Raw genomic sequence first — 9,841 nt, 5'->3', positions numbered from 1 at the left:
TCCCTGGGTTGAGAAGATCCCCCGGAGGTGGAAATGGCCATCCACTCCAGTATTCTTGCAGGGAAAATGTCATGGATAGAGGAGCCTGGTGGGTTGCAGTCCGTGAGATCACAAAAAGTCAGACCTGACTGATGTGACTGAGAATGCACACACAGAATGGAGGAAGAGATAGGGCTTTGGGGATGGACATGTACACTCTGCTATATTTAAACTGGGTAACCGAAAAGGTCCTACTGTAGAGCACAGGGAACTCTGCTCAATGTTATGTGGCAGCCTGGACGGGAGGGGAGTTTGGAGGAGAATGGATACTTGTATATGTATGGCTGAACCCCTTTGCTGTCTGCCTGAAACTATCACAACTATCAAACTATCACAAGTATAGCTAATCAGCTATACTCCAAATGGCAACACACTCCGGTATTCTTTTCTGGGAAATTCCATGGACAGAGGAACCTGGCAGGCTACAGTCCATGGGGTTGCACAGCTGAGCACACAGCACACACATATAAACTAAAAAGTTTAAAAAGAATAAATGAAAAATACAACATTAAAAATAACGGTGCATTCCCTCCCACCCCCCGCTGTCACATCTTGTGCGCAAAATCCCATCTGGGATTCATATGCTTAGAAGTCTCAATTTTAAGTATTTGTATAACAAAAATAAAAGGGAACTATCTAGTGAGTCCTGGACAGAGGATGTTGGAATGGATACTTTTTAGTCCTGGAAACTCTCCTGTTTGTGTGCTTTCATTTCCCTCTTTCTCTCCTTACTTCCCTAGGCTGCATCCCCTGCTCAGTCCCTTAGATCCTCTGCTCCATTCTCAGTTCTCTGATCCCTTGACCACTGGCCTTCCCCAGCCCTGTGCCTTGGCAAAGCCTACCTGGACAGGCTGACGCTGCCTGTAGGCAGTGGACTCTGGTCTGCCCTTTTCTTGTCCCCCGTGTCTCTCCCACACCCCACAGAGTCTTATCCCCAAACTTCACAGCTCCCCTTAGATCACCATCCCCTCCCTCCCTTTGCCTTGTACTTCCCAGAAAAAAAAAATTAGATATAATAAAAGACATATTTGAAAAAGAAAGGAAGGAAAAAACACTAAAAAGAAAGAAAGAGAATCAAAGAAACAAGAAGGAAGGAGAGAGCGAGAACAGAACGCAGCACCGTGGCTGGGGGCCATCACCCCAGTTGCATGCTTATCTTGTAATCTCGTCCCTTTAGCTCTCCTCCACTTTCTTTTCAGGGGAAACTGTTCCCTTTCTCCTTCCAAGGCTGTCCTTACCACCCTCAACCCCCTCCCCCACACCCGCCCTGAGCAGGCTTAGGCTTTATCAAAGACTTCTCTTCTCCTTCTGGAACTTTTGTTGCCAGCTATCTCCTATCTCCCTTTTAGAAACCTATAGTTTCTCATCTTTCCTCTCCTCAAAAATAAAAATGACTTCCTTCAGCTTTCCTTCCTTCTCAAGCTATTGTCAAGCTCTGTCCTTCTGATTCCACCCACAGGTCTGGAAAGAAAGTCCCTACTTTCCTCTACGCTGTGTTCACAGAGCCTCAGTCTGTACCCACCCAGCTCCTTGATCAAACCTGGTCTCAGTCAGACCACTGGAGGAGGAGGACTGCTGGGTGTGCATTCAGCTCTGCTACTTACTAGCTGTGTCGCCTTGGACAAGTTACTGCACCTGTCTGTGCCCCAGTTTCCTCACCTGGAAAATGGGGACACTGATACTTTCGCTCCTTAAGAAACTTGGTGGCGGTGGTTTAGTCGCCCAGTAGTGTCTGACTCTTTGTGACCCCATGGACTCGAGCCCATCAGGCTCTTCTGTCCTTGGGATTTCCCGGGCAAGAATATTGGAGTGGCTGGCCATTTCCTTCTCCAGGGGATCTTCCAGACTCACGGATGAAACCCATGTCTCCTGCTTGGCAGGTGGATTCTTTACCACTGAGCCACCTGGGAAACCCCTTTAATAAACTTACATTTATTTAATTAATTATTTTATTTGGGTGTACCAGGTCATAGTTGTAGCATGTGGGATCTAGTTCACTGACTAGGGATCGAACCTGGGCCCCCCTGCATTGGGAGCATGGAATTTTAGCCCCTGGACCACCAGGGAAGTCCCAACTTATGTTTATGAATGCAATGATAGGATAATAATTTGATTATAGAGTTTGGTAAGGATAATGCACAAGAAGGACAAAGAGAGACTGTACGAGAAAGATGACTCATACTGAGCCAGCCCCCTAGAATGCCCTTGTCTCCAATCCTGTAAAGTCCTTGTGGGTCATTCTAGTCCTGGTTCACAATCTATTTCTTCCTTAGATCATTCCCTGCCTGTCTGCACTGCCTTTGGAAATACCATCTGTATGCTTGGTGCCCAGGGATTTAACCTTAGAACTTCTGCAGTTCAGCATTGCCTTACCTTGTCGGGTAGTTAGCTATGAACTCGCCCATCTCCTCTACAATGCTGTGTTTTATAATGCTTATTGTATTAGTTTGCTAGGGCTGCTATAACTAAGTGCCATAGGCAGTGCGACTCAACCAATAGAAAATTATTTTCTTATAATTCTGGAGGCTGGAAGTCTGAGCTCAAGGTATCAGAAGGACTGGGTTCTTCTGAGTTCTCTCACCGGCTTGCAGATGGCCATCTCCTCCATGTGTCTTCATGGGGTCTTCCTTCTGAAGGTGTTTGTGTCCTAATCTCTTCTTCCCATAAGGACACCAGTTATATTGTATTAGGATCCAGCCTAATGACCTCATTTTAACTTGACCTCTTTAAAGACTCTGTCTCAAATGCAAGTCACATCCTGAAGTACTAAGGGTTAGAACTTCAATATAGGAATTTTGGTGGGGGTCACTATTCAGTCCATAATACTGATTGTTGACACCCCAATGACCTAACAAGGTGCCTGTCACATTTATGTCATGAATTAATTAAACAACATGAGAAGAAACCAGGGAAGGGGAAATAAGGCAGGATGCAGAGAAAAACAATTCCTAAAACCTACTTCTGATAGGATCTTTGGAAAGTCGTGGAGAAAGCAAGGAAGGTTAGTCATCACCTCTAAATGGTTTCCTTTCAATAACATGTCCTCACACCACAGTTATTTCTTTAGAGTTGGGTTTCATTCTTCTAGCAAAATGATACCCTTGGGAAGGATGACTTAATAGAAAGACAAAATGGGGCAAGGCATTCTGCGTTTATTACTACTATGAAGCTTCAGGGCTTCCCTCCATGGCTTAGATGGTAAAGAATCTGCCTGCAATGCAGAAGACTGGGGTTTGATCCCTATGTTGGGAAAACCTCCTGGAGAAGGGTATGACTACCCACTCTAGTATTCTTGCCTGGAGAATTCCATGGACAGAGGAGCCTAGCCCGCTACAGTACATGGGGTCACAGAGAGTCAGACACGACTGAGCAACTCTCTCTTTCACTTTTCATGAAGTCCTCATGTAGTAGAAAGTACATGTTAGCTACTGAAGGTTTTATTGTTGTCATCATCATCATCGTTGTGGGCTCCAAGCTCTATGAGGACAGGTTATTTCACACCTCATTTATTGCTGCACTTCCTGTTCTCAACAAGCTTAGTGAAAAGTAGAAGCTCGATATACGTGTTCAATAAAGGAAGATACTTCACCTCTGAGGCTTTCTTTCCTCATCTCTGTGAAGGACTAATGTTTGTTGAGCCCTTAGTGTGTGTGAGGCCTCGTGTATTTTTTAATGTGGATCATTCGTTTTCATCCTCACACCAGTCATTCGAGGTGAATACTGTTTTGAAACAGAGAGGCAAGATACCAGTCAAAGGCACACAGCTAACAAACAGAAGAGCTCAGAGCTTGTCAGACTCAGACTTGAAATACCAACCAACATGTTTTCATGCCTTCTTCCCATCCAGAAAGAGGGTGGAAAGCTCCTATCTTCATGCGCCTGTTGAGAGGATTCAATAGCAATTTAAGTGCCTGCTACATAGAGGGAGCTCAGTTGTTATCAACTCCTCCACCTCACTCTGTACAATTCACCTTGCTGAGCAGACAAGGGCTCTAGGATCTATCTTTCAACCAAAAACTCTGTCCAAGAGTGGTCCAGTGGTTAAGAATCCACCAGCCAATGCAAGAGACACGGGGTAGATCCCTGATCTGGGAGGATTCCACAGGGCAACTAAGCCTGTGCACCACGGCTACTAAGTCTGTGCTCTGGAGCCCATGCCTCACAACCACTGCAGCCCAAGTGTACCCTAAAGCTCATGCTCTGCAACAAGAGAAGGCATCGCAATGAGAAGCCTGTGTAAGCAGTAGAGCGTAGCCCCGGCTCTGTGCAACTAGAGATAGCCCAAGTGCAGCAACAAAGACCCAGTGCAACCAAAAATAAATGAATAAATAAAATTATAAAAAAACCCTACTCTGCTCAGGTCCTCCATGAATCCAAGCCCCCTGCAGGCACTGTCCCATTTTTCTGCTTCCCTTCAGCAAGAAGTGCTCTGTACTCAGGAGATGTCTCTACTTCATTTTCTCATCACTCATTTTCTCTTGAATCCACTCAAACCAGGCTTCTGCCTCACCTCTCTTCTGAAACTGCTCTTAGCATAATAACCAAATACCTCTGATATCAGCCTCCACCCTGTCTGATTTTCCACAACCTCTTAGTATCAGTCTGCAGAGCTAATGACTCTCCTCAAAACTTCTTTGCTCCGTGCTTCCTGGCTTTGGTTTCACTTCCCTAGATACTCTTCGTAATCCCCTTTGTGGCCTCCAGTGGTCAGGAAGTCACGTCCAGAGTCGTGACTTACATGCCATCTGTGTGTGGATGGTTCCAAATTTCTGTCTTTAGCCCTGACTTCTCTGTGGAGTTTCATGCACCCAGCTTCCCATAGGACATCGCCACTTGCCAGTCTAATAGGCATCCTTAAATCAACATAAAACACAATTTGTGTGTCTGTATTTCCTTTCCTTTCTCTATTCAGACCTTTCACATTCTTTCTCACTCAAGTAATGACTCTATTCCTTGATCAGAATAAAAATCTAAGTCACCCTTAATTCCTTATTTTTGCTTATCCTACTTTCAGTCCATCAAAAAGTCCTGTTGAAGGTTTTGCCTCTAAAGTGTATCTCAAATTCATCTGAAATCTCTTCTTGGAACTGAAATAAAATCCAGAGTTTTGACAGGCTTTCTGTCGTCTAGCCCCTGCCTGCGTCTCGGACCTTCAGCCTGCCCTCAGGCTCCCCGATGCCGGGAGCTTCAGGCCCACTGGACTGTATTCCTTGAACATAGAAGAATTATTTCTGCCTCAGGGCCTTTGCACTTACTGTTTTTTCTGCTTGGAATTCTTTATCCCAGATCTTCACATGACTGACTCCTTATCATTCAGGTCTCAACTAAATGTCATCTTCTTAGAGCAGATTTCCATGAGCACTTTGGAAATTTCCACAAGCTTCCCACTCAGAGCTTCATGTCTGTTAGTTAGGAAAGTGTTCGGCTGTGAATAAGAGTAAACCTCACATCGGCATAAACTGATAGATCCGTGTGTATGTATTAAGACATCCAGGGGAGTTATGTCAGGGGCGTGCATGGCTCAGTGATGCCATCAAGGACTCAGGCTCTTTCTCACTTCCTACCCTGCCAGCCTTAACTTTGTAACTTTCTTGTGTGTTAGCTGCTCAGTTGTGTCTGACTCTGGGATCCCACAGACTGAAGCCTACCAGACTTCTCTATCCATGGGATTCTCCAGGCAAGAATACAGGAGTGGGTTGCCATTCCCTTCTGCAGGGGATCTTCCCAACCCAGGGATCGAACCTGGGCCTCCTGCATTGTAGGCAGATTCTTTACCATCTGAGCCACCAGAGAAGCTCACCAGTCACTTTCTCACTTGCGGTATTTACTTCAAGGTCCCAAGCCAGCTGCTGCACCTCGGGGATTATGTCTGTGTCTCAAACAAAGAGAAAATAAAGTTCAAAGGACCAAAATCTTCTCTTATGTGGCTCTGCATTTTGCGGGGGCAGGGAAACCCTCCTCAGGATATTCTGCTTGAAGTCACAGACTAGAGTCTTGCCCCTCCCCCCAGCAGTAAGGGATGTTGGAGACACAAGCATTTAATCTTTCCACCATATACACTAGAGAGTGCAAAGGAGCAGGGTGCTGGGAATAATTCGGGGCAGCCAATCCTGGTCACCTTTTATATCATGTAGCTCTGCTTGCTTTTTTTCATAGAACTTATGATTATCTGAAATTAATTACCTTGTTATTTACCAGTTTTCTTACTTATGGTTTGCTTTTATTTATGGTAAGCTACACTATCCCTGGTGGCTCAGACAGTAAAGAATCTGCCTACAGTGCGGGAGACTCGGGTCTGATCCCTTGGTCAGAAAGATCCCCTGGAGGAGGGCATGGCAACCCATTCTAGTATTCCTGCCTGGAGAATCCCATGGACAGAAGAGCCTGGAGGGCTACAGTCCACAGGGTCTCAAAGAGTCAGACATAAATGAGAGACTAATCCACGCAAGAATAGTGAGCTTATTTCTTTTGTCTCTGACTTTGACTAGAACAATCCCTAACACATAGTAGGCATTCAAAAACTATCTGCTGACTGTTGAATAAACAAGCAAAAATAAATAGGGAAAATGTGCTTCCATGGTATAAATGGATCTCTGTTACGCATGAGACACAAATCGCTAGATAAATCAGTTTAACCGAGAGTGTCCTAGGCAGATGGACGGGTGGGTCATCAGGACACTGCTGAGTGCTCTCCTTATCTGAGGAGTAATGGGTTCTGTTCACTGCGGTTGTATTGATAGGATGGATGGTGTCTTCTGGTTAGGTCCACACTCCCTCTCAAAGTTGCCCTTCCTCAACTGGCAGGACGTCCATGGGTTAGAGAGAAGCTAAATGGCCTCCCACAGTCTTCAGGCACTGGGCATGTTCATCTGGATTTGCTGAGCTTCACACACAAGCTCTAGAATATTATGTAAACTGTGTCTGGCATCTAGCAGGCTGGGTTAGGCTCGTGCTAAGTTTCTACATCAGCCCAAGGTTCTGTTTGAAAGAAAGGATTTAGCGGTTCAAGCTCAAGGTGGAATGTGGTCACTGCTGGGATCTAGATGTGACTGGTGATGGCTGGTCCATTAATAGAGTGGTTGGTCCATTTTGCAGGGGGCACTGAAGGGCCTCATGGGGCTTGCTCACCCTAAGAAAGAGGTAGGCTACTAAGCTGAACTCAGTACCAACATCTCAATGATTCTCAAAGAGAAGAGATTCTGAATACTGCCTCTTGACTTAAGGAGCTGTAAATAAATATTGGAAGACATATTTTCACTACAAACCCAGGTACAAGGTGCAAAGTCACACTGCTTCTGCATCTGGGAAACAGGTGACACACAGGAAGGAAAGGCTGTTCCTCCCCCTTCTTCACTGCTCACATCTACAACTTTGAGGCATGGAAGGCATCAAAGAACACAGAACCACTTTGGCTTGTTGGGGCCCCCAATGTGTTAGCCGCATTCCAGCAACTTCTTCCTGATCACATTGAAGACATCACCAGAAACTCTCAGACATAAGCTGGAGAGACCTGCTGGGGATGGAGCTGCTACCACAGGCAGCAGGAGGAAGGTGTCTGTGGCATAACTCACAACTGGAACTCATTTTAAATGTCAGCTCCAACCCCCATTTCAGGCTGATGAAGCCCAGGGAAAATGGGCTACACACATTGACTAAATGAACGAGTATTTACCGCGTAGATGCTGAGAAGGAAACAGATACAGTCCCTACTTTCATAGAGTTAAATACAGTATACATGGAGAGAGAGAGAGAAAAAAGATAGACTGCAACCACAGAATTGATGAGAGGGCTGAACACTGGATACGGGCTTCCCAGGTGGCGCTAGTGGTAAGGAACCTGCTTGCCAATCAGGAGATGTAAGGGATGCAAGTTCCATCCCTGGGCTGGGAAGATCCCCCCAGTGAAGGAAATGGCAACCCACTCCAGTATTCTTGCCTGGAGAATCCCATGGACAGAGGAGCCTGGCAGGTTAGAATCCATAGGGTCGCACAGAGTCGGACACAACTGAAGAGACTTAGCATGCACAAAAATTGTATAGAAAAAAAAAAAATTAACAACAGATGTGTAAGAAATCTCTATACTTTCTGCCCAATTTTGCTGTGAATCTAAAAGAAGTTCTAAAAATGAAACATTTTTTAAAGTAAAATCGGCAAAATTAATTGAGGATATTGAAGAAGACTCAGAAGTTTGAGGAAAGTGACTCTTAGGAAGCGGATTCCAACAGTTCTCCATCTCCATCTCTGCAACTTCAAATCATAGCCAGCACTGCCAGGAGCCAACCGCCCCTTCTTCTCCCCGCACCCAACACCACCCCCCAACTCAGTCCAGTCCTTTCTGTCCCCTCCTCATGCACCTAGAGTTCCACTGCCTTTATCACACAAGTGATAGCCTGGCAAAGGTGACTTAGTGCATTGTCCCTGTGGCTGGACTGTGTCTGTAGCCCAGGCTCTGCATGGCATCGCCTATCAGTGAGCCCGCTGCAGGGACATGAGAACCATCCACTGACTGCCTGACAGTGAATGAATGAAGCGGAGTCACATTACAACAGGTGAGGTTTAGGTCGGACAGACATGCTTCTTGTCAGGTTCCTGAGAAGCTAAGACAGCTGTGAGGGGGTGGCTGTGGTTCACACCGAGTCAGGCTCAGCTGGGGGTGGGGGTGGGGGGAAGGATTAACCCCTTGGCTGCAGCAAAGTTCCCAGGAACGAGTCTGTTTCTGCCACAGGGGCAAGGTCAGTCCAGCTCACTGGCCATGCAGGGACTTTGCAAATATACCAAGTTTTAGAATCCTAAAAATGGAGGATGCCACCATGCATAGGACTCCCATGAACCTTAAAACCAAATGCTAAAATCATTCTACTATTTGCTACCTTGACCAGATAAAGGACAACCCATGTATGTGTGTGTGTGTGTGCGCACACACGCGATCAGTTTCTTAAATTCTGCAAAAATATTCCAAATTTTTGTGAAAGACACATTTACTCAGGCTACTCTCGTGTGCTCAGTTGCTCAGTCATGTCTGACTCTTTGTGACCCCAGGGACTGACTAGCCCTCAAGGCTCCTCTATCCATGGGATTTCCCAGGCAAGAATACTGGAGTGGGTTGCCACTTCCTTCTCCAGGGGATCTTCCCAACCAAGAGATCAAATGGTGTCTTTTGCATTAGCAGGCGGATTCTTTACCACTGAGCCACCAGGGAAACCACATCTTAAAAAACAGCATTTGTCTTAAAGTCACCTTCTCATGGCAGGTGCTGTCCTGACTAGGTGTGCAAAGATTAGAAGGCAGATGTGGGGAATACGACTGACCAAGAATGAGGAAGGAAATGCACTATTTGGCAATACTGAGAAAGCAGGGTTGAAAACAGCAAAGTGGAGAAAGGGAGGACTGAACAGTAATCAGAGCACACCTTGCTCATTGTTTGTCTGCTTTGACCAGGATCCTCGACAGAAATGTGTTTGCCATTAAGACCCAGTCTGGGACTTCCCTGGTGGTGTAGTGGATAAGAATCTACCTGTCAATGCAGGCAACACAGGTTTGATCACTGGTCCGGGAAGATTCAACATGCCTGTGGGCAACTGAGCCCCCTGTACCACAACTATTGAGCCTGAGTGCCCTAGAACCATGCCCTGCAACAAAGAGTAGCCCCTGCTTTCCACAGCTAGAGAAAAAACCTGAGCAAAAGCAAAAAAGACCCATTGCATCCCCCAAATAAATAAATAAGCCATAGGAAAAAAAAGACCTGGTCTATAATGAAGGCAGGACTGATGCTGAAGCCTCCTGATGTGAAGAGCTGATTCATT

This window comes from Ovis aries, chromosome 9 (genome assembly GCF_016772045.2).
Source record: "Ovis aries strain OAR_USU_Benz2616 breed Rambouillet chromosome 9, ARS-UI_Ramb_v3.0, whole genome shotgun sequence".
NCBI classification, from domain to species: Eukaryota; Metazoa; Chordata; class Mammalia; order Artiodactyla; family Bovidae; genus Ovis; species Ovis aries.
This window is presented reverse-complemented; position numbering follows the sequence as displayed.